Source organism: Agelaius phoeniceus, chromosome 1 (genome assembly GCF_051311805.1).
Source record: "Agelaius phoeniceus isolate bAgePho1 chromosome 1, bAgePho1.hap1, whole genome shotgun sequence".
Taxonomy (NCBI): domain Eukaryota; kingdom Metazoa; phylum Chordata; class Aves; order Passeriformes; family Icteridae; genus Agelaius; species Agelaius phoeniceus.
The window spans coordinates 10,910,771-10,923,243 of NC_135265.1; positions in this window are offsets into that span (position 1 = coordinate 10,910,771).

A 12,473-nucleotide genomic window follows, 5' to 3' on the forward strand; every position below is an offset into this window, starting at 1 on the left:
CATCACTCATCTGCCTGGCCAGAGGAGTTCACAGCAGCCTGAGACTGATGCCTTTCTCCTCACCAAGCTGCTCTATTCTATATTCTCAGCCTGAAATGATGCTACAATCTCTGACCTAGTTCAAGCCTTGCTACCAGTTCAAGCCTTTTTTATTTCATTTAAGAAACAGTCCGAGCCTCTTCTGGTTGATGTCTTGGAGCAGCTCAGGAGAGCAGTGATGGAAGCCACAAGCTTTGCCTTCATGTCACCCAGGCAGTTAAAACAGAGCAGAGAAACTCCCTCCTCCCTCACCCACCCCTCAATCTCCCCCAGTCCAGAGACAATGTGCACCTTTATTGTGCTTTAGTGAAGCTGAGGCATCCATCCCTCCTGACACTGCTCAGTGAGGGAAGGGCCCAGGGATTTGTTGGGAGGAACACAGCACCAGAAACAGCTTGTTAAAAGCAGGCCATGGCTGTGCCTCAGGTCACAAGGCCAGCAGGAGCTGGGGCAGGGGTGAAGGAGCAGCAGCACACAACCACACATGGGCTGGAAACATCAGGGACCCCTTGAGGTCACCCAGTCCAACCCCCTGTTCAACAGGGTCAGTCAGAGCAGTTTCTCATTGCTGTGTTTTATCAGGCCTGAGTATGTCCAAAAATGGAACCTCCACAACCTCTGGGGAACCTGTGCCTCACGTTCCTCACCATAAATCAGCCTTTTGTTATGTTTCAATGCACTTTCCTATGTCTTGGTTTGTGTCCTTTCATCCATTCTCTGGCTACCCTGAGGAGATCCTGGCTCTATCTTGACTCCTGACTCCCCTCAGCACATATTTTACACACAGAGAAGATCCCTCTGCAGTTCCTCTTCTCCAGGCTGGAGAGTCCCAGCTCAGAACTGGAGAAAAGATGGAGCAGGAACAATGGAGGTGATGGATAAAGAGCCAGTGACAACTCCTGGGGCAGGGTGGTGAGGACCTCATCAAGAGCAGGCTCACAAGCAGCTGCTGGGGGCACTGGTGGCACAAACACAGCCCAAACACAGCCCAAACATAACCCAAACACAGCCCAAACATAACCCAAACACAGCCTCTGCCCAGCCCAGTGTGCTCCAGTGGGTGCCCATGGCACTGGGGCTGGATGGGTGAGGCACTGAGCCCATGTTTGAAACACAAGGAAAGGAAGGGAGATGATGGTGGATGGGCAGCAATGGCACTTGTGGTTTCCTTACAGCAACAGGGTCCTCCAGGGTTTTATTGTGTGCTTTGTTCTCTTTCAGTTCTCATGTTTGCCTGTGCAGTAACCATGCCACAGCTGCTATGTGTAAATGTGTCACCTGTAAAGTGCTGCTTCTCCTGACAAGCCTTCCTGTCCCAAGCTGAGTGTGCCAATGTGCCCAGGGCCCAGGTCCTGCCCTCTGCTGCTGCTGCAGCTCATGGGGAGGAGTTTGAGGGCACCAGGACACACACAGGCTGTGTGTGCTCACAGCTGAGTGCTGCAGGCTCCTGGTGTCACCCATGGACACAGATCCCCTCTTCCACTGCTCCCAGCCCCTCTGGTACCATCCTTGGGCAGGCCCTGCCTTGGCCTCCTCCTGCCTGAGCCAGCTCAGCTGCCTGCCCTGCTCTGCAGCACTCCCTCCCTCCAGCACAGCTCTGCCAGCTGTGCCAGCTGTGCTGCACTGAACCCACTCTGCCCTTCCCATTGCTGCTGGTGTGGATTTGGGATGAGGCCAAATCCCTGCTCACAGCCTGGCACCCAGAGGAGCTGTTTGCTGTGGGTGCACTGAAATTCCAGCAGTGGTGTGGGAACCCAGCACATCCTTCTGGCCTTCCTGAGCAGCCAAGACCCCTGCCAGGGGGCTCAGAGACCCTGGCACAGAGCCCAAGATGCCCCTGTGGTTTTGATTATGACCTGTGGAGCAAGTTACCAATCTTAGATGAAGATCAGCAAGCCACAATAGTTTAGGTAGAATGTTAGTGAATTTATCACAGGGTGGAAAAGTAGATTTTGGGGTTTTTTTAGAATGGGTGTTCAGGGGGCAAGATGGAGGGATCTGGGCGTGTCCAGCCTTTCTCCTTCTTCTTCTTGGCCTCCATCTTCTGCTGTGGTGTTGGCACTCACAGATTGGTTTAGAGTAGCAGCTCAGTGTCTAACACAGGTGACAGGTATTGGACAGTAACTGTAACCATTGTACAGCTAGTTTATAGTATAAAGACATAACACTGCCCCAGGGGCAGGCAGAGTGCCTGGACTGTCCTGCTGAACGGACCTCAGCTGGACAGGAGAAAATATTTTATAGATAAGGAACAATAAACAACCTTGAGACTGAGAACTGAAGAGCTCTGACTCCTTCTTTGAGCACCAGGCTGGGAAAAGAGACTTTCTAACATTTCTCGGGGTCACAGCCACCAACAGACCCCGAGACAGTGGGGCCTGATGAGGGCTCCATGGCTGCTCTGTGCTCCCTGCAGAGCCACCCCACAGCCTGCTCCTGGTGCCTCGGGGGCTGCAGAGGCAGCAGATGCAGCAGAGGCAGCAGATGCAGCAGTGCAGCAGAGGCAGCAGTGCAGCAGAGGCAGCAGATGCTCCAGAGGCAGCAGTGCAGCAGAGGCAGCAGTGCAGCAGATACAGCAGTGCAGCAGAGGCAGCAGAGGCAGCAGAGGCAGCAGTGCAGCAGAGGCAGCAGTGCAGCAGAGGCAGCAGAGGCAGCAGTGCAGCAGAGGCAGCAGTGCAGCAGTGCAGCAGTGCAGCAGTGCAGCAGAGGCAGCAGTGCAGCAGAGGCAGCAGTGCAGCAGAGGCAGCAGAGGCAGCAGTGCAGCAGTGCAGCAGATGCAGCAGAGGCAGCAGAGGCAGCAGTGCAGCAGTGCAGCAGATGCAGCAGAGGCAGCAGTGCAGCAGAGGCAGCAGAGGCAGCAGTGCAGCAGAGGCAGCAGTGCAGCAGAGGCAGCAGTGCAGCAGTGCAGCAGAGGCAGCAGTGCAGCAGTGCAGCAGAGGCAGCAGCGCTCCAGAGGCAGCAGATGCTCCAGAGGCAGCAGATGCAGCAGAGCAGCACAGCCACAGGGGGAGCAGCAGCAGCCGAGGCACAGCCCGACTCTCCCCGTGGTTATTTTTAGTGTGGTGGCTCTGAGGATACGGAATGAGTCCCTCTCGTCCCTGTGACGCCGTCCCCCGCTGCCCACGCGGCTCTCAGTGGGTTATCGCAGCCCATCAGGCTCCAGGGAGAGGGAAAGAACACACAAAGGTCGCTTCTCTCCTCCCCCAATAAACAGCAGAATATGCAGGGTGTTGTGGTGTTTGTCAATGCCCTTGGGTTTGGAGAGCTGAACGCGTCTTGGGCAGGACCTCCCCTCTCCCGCTGTGCAGAGCTCAGGAGCAGCCGAAAGGCACCAGCCCCACAACTTCATGGGAAAACCAGACCTACAGCACTCGCAGAGGGCGCTCCTCTGTCTCAGCTGATAACCCTTGATTCTTCCCTGACCTGTCAGAATCCTTTCTTCTCAGACATTGCTGAAATCACTGGGATCCCAGATACCAACCCTTCTCCCAGATGCCTTCTCTGCCATTCTCATTTTCTCACCTGACATGTCAAAATTTGCATTTGTCTGAGATGTTTGTGTCCTTTGTGCCACAGTGTTTACAGGGATCCTCGAGGGATGTTGTTATCCTCATCCAACACAGGGAAGCCAACTCCTCACTCCCCACACCAGTGCAAGATGAGCAATGTGCTCAAGATGGAAAAGACCATCCCAGCCCTTTGCACCTCAGGGTCACTCTTTTCCCTCCTTTCCTCTTTTTCCTCCAGTTAGAGTCAATTCATCAATCCCAGATCCCACTCCTCCCCAGCCACCAATCTGTGTGTCCTTCCAGCACAGAGCTCTTGACTGGGAAGTTTCAGCCTATGCTGTTGCATTTTCCTTCCTCCAACTTGTTTTTTAAAATCTGTGGCACCAACAGGGTGCCTGCTGAAGTGGTGCCTCTCTGCTCCTCATCTGCCTCACCATCTGCCTGGGAGAGCCTGGGGCAGAGGGGTTTCTGCAGAGATTTTTAGACTGAAGGCCAGAAAGAACCAGCATGATCTATATCTGTGGCATAATCAATGCCACAGACAACCAGGCAGCAGTTCCCACAGCAAGTTCTCTATCACTCTCTGCTCCATCCCTAACCAGTGCAGACCCAGACTTCCTGCCTTTTTTTTTTTTGAGGGATAGTAATTATTTTTTGTACTATGAAAATATATAACTACACAGAGAAAGGGCAGCTAAGGTTTGGAAATCTTAATGACCAGATTTGGGAAGACTGCAGTCCTGTGAGAGCAGCAGTTACTCAGGCACACAAACAGCATTTTAGGCTTGCACAGTTTAATTAGAAAATAATTCCATCCCATAAAATACATCGACATCCCTAAACATTTTATTTCAGTGAATATTGACACCTGTCTCCTTGAGGAGCACTGAAATACCCAGGAGCTGTGCTGTGCTGGAGCTCATAAACCCAAAGCTCTGAGATGGGAACCTCCCACTGATGCCAGCCCAAGCTCTGCTGGGAGAAGCCACAGCAGCTCCAAGGCAGCAGGAACAGATTCCACCTGGCCATGCTGGCCCAGGTTACCCCAAAGACACCCTCTGTCCTGGGTGGCTGTGCCTCCACAAGCACAGATCCACAAGCACAGATCCACGAGCACAGATCCACAAGAACAGATCCACGAGCACAGATCCATGAGCACAGATCCACTAGCACAGATCCACAAGCACAGATCCACAAGCACAGATCCACAAGCACAGATCCACAAACACAGATCCATGAGCACAGATCCACAAGCACAGATCCATGAGCACAGATCCACAAGCACAGATCCACGAGCACAGATCCACGAGCACAGATCCACGAGCACAGATCCATGAGCACAGATCCACAAGAACAGATCCACAAGAACAGATCCACAAGCACAGATCTAAAAGCACAGATCCACAAGAACAGATCCACAAGCACAGATCCATAAGCACAGACCCACAAGCACAGATCCAGCTTTCTCCCTGCCACCAAAATCTGTCATTTCACCTGACGTGCAGACATTGCCACCACTCCTCACCTCAGGTGGCTGAAACACCTACAAAGCCTTAACCTGGATGGAAGCCTGCTGTGTTGTATTCCCAGCCAAGGGATGCACAACTACAGAGGGGTGTTTGCCCTGTCCTAGCTCTGTGTATTGTCCTACAAGTCCCCATTTTAATTCCACTTTCCAGGAACACTGCCAGATGCAGGGGGGACTGAAGCCTCCTCTTCCCACAGCCATGACCAGTAGACTCTGACTTGTGTCTGTCAATAGGCTGGCTCTGACTGCCTCAAAACAGATCTTCCAGCAAGTCTTCTCAAAAACCTCATTATAGCCCTGATCACCAACAATAACATCAGCCTGGAGAGTTCTGGGAATTCCCTCCTTGGTGTAAAAAATATCCAAAGATGCAGCCCAGCAGCACAGGTCTAACCTTGACCCCAGAGCCTGAGGTGGGGCTTGAGGGGGGTGATTTAATCTGCCTGTTATCTCCCTGAATAAAGGGCAAGAGAAACTAATGGATGCAAACTCATCAAAACTGTGCATGGAAGTATTTATTTTATTTGGTATTTGTTAAAACAATCAAGGAATTTGTGCTTTTTTAAGAAACATCACTAAAGCTTCCCCAGCACAGGCTAAGTCTCTAGCAAAAGACAGTGTGATACATGGTGTTTGTTCATTCAGGTGTCACACACAGGAACAGACTGCAGGCACCTCTGTGAGACCAAAAGTCATTAGTGTTTCACAGAGAGCTCCAGCATCTCCCTGTGTGGGACCAACATCATGTGGGTGGCTCACTTGGGCCTCCCAGGGACAGGAGCACCAAGAAGCAACATGAAGAGTTCTCCACTGCAAACTGGTGGGAGAAGGCTGTGCCAGGCTGCTGGGAAATTTCTGCCCAAGAATATCTGTGAAATTGGACAATCTCTTAAGTACTATAAAATATAAAGAGGATCCTACAAATCTTTATCTGCAGATTTCTTGCTTAGTAAAAACCACATTACTCATGGTCAAAGAGAATTGACACTGATAATTCAGTATTTAATGCCACATTTTAGTAATTTTAAGAACCAATATACTGTAAATAGCACAGCAATCTGCTATCTATGGCAAATCCCTTTTTCCAATGATGGATTTAAGTACAAGCAGAGCGGGTGAGAGACACTCAGTTGATTTAGCAGCACTGGCAACCAGTTCTTTTGAAAGACACTCTAAAATGATGCTGCTTTGTCTCCAGCAGGAAAAGCTCCCTTTCTCTGGGCTGAGATTCACAGTCACCAGAAGGAAGCAGTAACCAACAGTGCAGTAATCAACTGCATGTGTGCTCTTTGTCTCTGTCCAACACGAGCTTATCACAAGTTAGAGAGGGGCACAGGGCAGCAGGGCTGGTGCCACCAGCACCATGGAGACCTGGAGGGGTGGCTCCTGTCCATGGAGAGGGGAAGGACAAAGGCTCTTTAGGAAGGAGAGGCAGGGGAGATGAGGAGGGCGTGTTTGCCATCCATGTCAGTGTTGGAGTGCCTGGAGCTTTGCCTGGGGATGGAGGAGAGCTCATGGGTCAGGGTTTAGGGAGGGCAGGGACAGGTGACCTCATTTACACGGGAGCTTGCTACAGGCTGCTCCAGCAGGAAGACCAAGCAGATGAGATCCTCTCCAGACAGGCAGGAGCAGCTCCACAAGCCCTGAGAGTCAGGGAGTGGCTGTGAGGGGCTGGGTTGGTCACTGGGGCTAAACCACAGCAAATGGCTACCCTGAATTTATCAATGGTTTAATGCACTAGAAGTGCATTTATAAGACAGGGATAATTTCCCAGCCCTTGAAAAAGAACACTTTGGGAAAGCAATTGCTCCATCTAGCAAAATATTCTTGGATGCAGTCAAAAAGGCATTCAGAGCTTTAGTTTACTATGATACAGCTTTGGCCAAGAGTCACTCTTCAGGTTGCAGACATGGTCTTTGGTTTTATAACTCATACAGCTGAAATAAGTGCCAAAACACTGACAACATCATACATCACATTGTACTCTGTTCAGAAGTTCCCTGCTTCTTCTCTTTGACCAGATTAAATAGCAGCTGCAATGCAAACCAGAACTACAATGCTGTTTTTTTATAAAGTGGGTTATAAAATTCCAACGGGGAATGATCCTCTTACTTGAATGCCAGCAAAGCATTACTCTTGAGCCAGCACTGTCTGGGAGAGACATTCCAAATAAATGCACCATGTTGGTGCCAGCAGGGCTGGGCTGGTGGGGCCAGGGCAACCAGCCAGGCTGTGCAGCCTCCCTCCATGGCTGGGCATGGCCCTGCTGGCACACAGGGCTGGAGAGAGCACCAAACCCTCCTCACCCTCCTAACTCCCAGGAATTGTGGCTTTATTCAGCTTTTCCCTGACTGTCCCTTCCTCTGCCCCTGCTCATTCCAGTTCAGACTCCTTCCCCATGCCCCAGAGGAGCAGGGAGAAGAGCCAGGATGGTTGGCTGAAGCTGGACAAGGGAAGAGGCTGGGCAAAGGGTAATAAGGTCAGGACAACACTGGACTAGAGTGCTTAGGAAGGTTCCATTGTGGAAACAAGATGAATGCAACAAATTATCTGTCTGGCATTAAGGGAACAAAAGGAAGGCAACAGATTCATTTTCTGAAGGCCTTTCTAGACTTTATTCCTCATTATACTGAGCAATCCATACGTTCAAAGATTTACTTACTCATAACAGCAGCCACTGGGTACTAGAAAAAAGCCCAAACAAGAAGAACTCATCAACCCAGAGGAGCAGTGATCAGGGTTATAAGCAGCCTCTCTGTCTCACTTCAGACTTTGTCAGGTATTACACAACCTCTTTGGAGAAGCAGAGTTCTGAAATTTTTCAAGTCTCTAGTTATGCAAAGGTGAAAGACAACTGGAATAATTCTCTTTTGTGTGGAAAAGTTCTGGAAGGCAGCCTGCAGCTTGAGGATGGGCTCAGGTTTTAGGCCAATAAAACCAGCAAATTAGAGCCAGTCCAGAGGAATTCACCAAGGTGAGGGGCTGGAGCTCTCACCCTGGCAGGGAAGCTGAGGGAGCTGGTGCTGGTCAGCAATGAGGAGGGATTATTTTGGGGAAACTTACCTGCAGCCCTCTCCATACCTATGGGGAGCCATCTAGGAAACAGAACAAGGATCTGTATAGCAGGGCAGGGGGAGAACAAGAGGGAAGAGGCACAAGGGTTTAAGGAGAAAGTCCTTCTCCAAAAGGGCAAACATCAGAGCAGATTGCCCAGAGAGGTTGGACAGTCTCCATCCTTGGATAAAGCCCAAATGGATAATGCCCAAAGAAACCAGCTCTGATCCTCCTTTGAGCAAGATGTTGAACCAAAGGTCTCAGAATCACAGCATATTCTGAGTTGGAAGGGACCCACAAGGATCACCAAGTCCAACTCTCAGTGAAAGGCCCATGGGGGATTGAATCCACTTCTTTGGCATTATTAACAGCATAGACCTCATGAGACCCCTTCAGGCCAGAACTCCTCTGTTTCTATAGTTTGTGCTGAAGGGAAAAACATTTAATAGCAAATAGAAAACCATTCTATGAGTTGCAGCTGCTTCTTAACAAAGACTGTAATAACAAATATGCTAGGCACGTTTATATTAATAAAGAATTGCATCACTTGGCCATTTGTACATGTGAAATCAAGTTCACAGATCAAGCCTTTGAGCTACAGGTGTCTATACAAGCTGTGTAAATGTGTGCCTTCATATTTCAACAGAGCTGAAGAGCTACTCAAGCAGATCAAAATTCAGCTGATCAAGATGCAGATGAACAGCTCTCCAGGCTCCCCTGGCTATTGATCCAATCTCCATGGACCAAGCAGACAATTCAATTTATGTACATCTGTAAGCTGAGTCCCAAGCACTGCCTAGTGGTCTGTAACTTAATTTCTGTGTATTACATACACATCCCTTGCTCTCTTATATTGCATTAGCAGACAACAGCCACACACCCCCCCATTCAAGTGCTTACAAGTCAAATCCAGTGTCATTTGCTTGGGAGTTTTTAACCTGCTGAGCTCAGTCTGTCTTGGCAGCTGTGGGCAAGGGATGGGAAGAAACAACTGTAAGAAGCAGAGGGGACCAAGATTTTACATTTCTTAATGGAGAAGTGTCTTGCAGTCATGGCCCAAGCCTCCATGGAACATGAGAAGTCCCCAGAGTCACCTGGCTCAGCCTGCTCTTCTCTTCCACAGGAATTTTTAAATCACCAATTCTCAGAGAAATTGAATAAAGTCATAGAACATTTATATATCCCTGGAAATGCTGTCAAACACCTGAAGGTGGCTGTGGGTCAGGGGAGGCTGACTCTGGTGACAGTTAATATTGCCACAAATGGAGACCTCTCCAGGCAATTGTTGATAATTCAACAATTCACTGTTGAATTATCCTTACAAAAACCAAAGGGGTTTCTTCTGCCCGAAGAGAATTCCCTGTTCCAGTTAATGCACAGTCTCTTGTGCTATCCCTGAACACCACTGGGAAGAATATGTCTCCAACATATTTTCTCTCCCCCTCAGGTATTTGTACACACAGACAAGATCTCCCCGAGCTGTCCCTTCTCCAGGAAGAACAGTCCCAGCTCTCACACTCTCCTTGTTTAACAGATGCTCCAAATCCCTTCATCATCTTCACAGCCCTTCACTGCACTCACTCCAATGTGCCCATGATTTTTTGGACAGGGGAGCCCACTGCTGGACCCAGCAGCCCAGGTGTGGCCTCGGCAGTGCTGAGCAGAGCAGAATCATTGTCCCCTGACCTGCTGGCAATGCTCTGAGGGCTGCCCAGGATGCCACTGCCTTCTGTACTCTACACATACATTGCTGTCTCATGTCCAACTCACTGCCCACCCAGTGCCCCAGGTCCTTTCCTACAAAGCTGTTTTTCCAGCTGTTTTCCATACCCCAGCTGGTGCATGGGGTTGTTCCTGCAGCAGGAGGTGCAGAATTCAGCATTTCCCTTTGCTGGACTTTGTAAGATTTCTGTTGGTGCCCATTTCTCCAGCCTTGTGGAGGTCACCAACTCTACAACATCCAGCAAAACCAATCTTTGATAAATCATGGCTAGAAATATGGTTGACAATCAGAAACTCATCCCCTTACAGTTAAAGAACAACCTTCAACAGAAATTACAACTTGAAGTTACAGGAAAGGGGGATTCCACACCTGATTTCAGGAAATTCTACATAATTTGAAGCAGAAACAAAGTAGTGACTTTTCACACCACATCAGTGCTAATGTCTGCTGCATCCTGGGCTGTCAGAACCACTGGGACAGCAGCCCCTACTGAGGCTGAACAGTGAAACATGAGGTGTGCTGCCCACACCAGGTGTGTTGCTCAGTCCAGCTCTGCTGTACTTCCTTGCCTTCCCATTCCAGAACCATCTGTGGTACCTCTATCTCCTCTTCTGTGTCAGAACTAAAAAAGAGTTCCACAGAGCATATCTTGCCTTTTTTTAAAAATTGTGAAGCTCAATATACATTAAACCCAGCACACAACTTGCACATGTCCAGCCCAGCGTGGCTGCCTTTGGATTTTCTAGGCTGGGATGAAAGCATGGATCAGCACTCAGGATGGCAGCCAGCATGGCTGAGTTTCTGTCTCCATGGGAATCACTAGTTCAAATGAAAAGTAAAATACAAAGGTTCATCTGAAACAGACTTTGCTACCAAGGAGGCATTTGTCTGGCAGTTCAAGCAGTAAAATCTACTGAGAAAAATCACTCTAGCAAATCTGTCACTTCAGTGTCCACTGTCTGAATCAACAAGTCTCTCCAACACTTATTTGCCACGGCTTCAAGGCAGGAATCCTCCCTCAGCACCAGCACGAGTCATCCCAGAGGAGATGGACACATTGCCAGTATGCAGGAAGGACACAGACTCCAGTAAACACAGAAATGAAGAAAATATCACACAAACCCCATAAACCCAGCAACAACTGCAAATATTAAAAAATAGAGCATACTTTTTAGGATTTATTCTATACATTATAGTTTTGAACACATACCTAGATAATCCTCCTCTGAGTACCAAATTTGCTTTAGTGAGTAGGACAAAATATAAAACTCCAACAAACTGAAACGCTTTGAAATGCTGAATCTATTGTATTGCTGAAAACAAGTGCAATTCTTAGGAGCAGGGAGCTGCCATCTACCTCAAGCAATGCAGCTCCCAACAATAGAAAGCATTGACTCACTAGAGATGAAAAGGAGAATATAACAAGAGAGGGAAAATGAATTTTATGAATTTTACACATTGCATTTCTAAAGGAGAACAAGATCCTTGAGTAAGAGACTGTGTAGGTCAGGACAGCACAGACACCACAGATCCCAAGAAGTTCCATTTAGGAAAAAGGCCTTCTCCCCCACAGAGCATATTTAACTGCACACCTTTGATCCCATCACAAAGTGCATCCTGCAGGAGAGGCACCAGCTGCCTCCACCCCAAACAGGGCTGGCTTGGGGGGCTGTGAGCCATTGTCATGCAGAGCCAGCTCCATTTGGTGCTGACACCCTAAACCTGAGCTAAGTACACTGGAGTTGGAGACAAAATAGCAAGACATTTCTTGTGTGAGCCACAAGCTATGAACTGTGGATTCCTGGACAACACCCCAGCCTTGGAGGGGACAGGCTGGACCTGCTGAATCTCACTCACTCTTCTACCTGGGCTGACATCTCAAGCTGCATGGAGAGCGTGGCTTTGTTTTGGAAGACTTTAGACACATTTCATTGTGCATCAGCAATTCCACCCACACAGATTTCTTAGATCTGTCCAGCTTTGGCGTGTTTTACAACTCCAAATTCTTCCATTTACCCCTCCTTCCTCAGAGCACCCTTAGCCACGGTAGATTTACTGCTCTGTAGATGCCTCCAGTCTGCCTGCAGCAAATGGGATGTGAAGCCATCAGGCTGCAGGATGGCTTCCACACCCCAGTGTGGAACACAAGCACAAAGAGCAATTTGCTCCTCAAACTGGTGGGAATTCAGAGAAATTAGGGAGTGATTTTATCTTTTGACTCCCTTCCCCAGCATACACCCACCCTTCTGCCTTCCATTTTGCAGAACAGTGAACTGCTCCCCAACCAGTTGTGACAAGATGCACAAAGACCTTTAATAGTCTGTCATAGGAGAGATTAAAGATTTAGCACATTTACAGCTTGTACATAATAACCAAAAACACTAGAGCAGAAACTGGACCCTTTCTACTCTCGATTGTGAGAAAAAAGCTCAAAAAGCACCAAGCTTGATGACTGGAGCCACATGCACTGTGGAGGGAGCAAGACAACATTTAAGCTAAGATTTCTGCCTCCCATTTGTCATAAGCCAATTGTACCAACACTCAGTTTACTTTGGCTGATTGCAGTACAGTGCTCCTGCCAGGACCACCACCATGCCACTCCTCTCTGGGCATCAGCTGT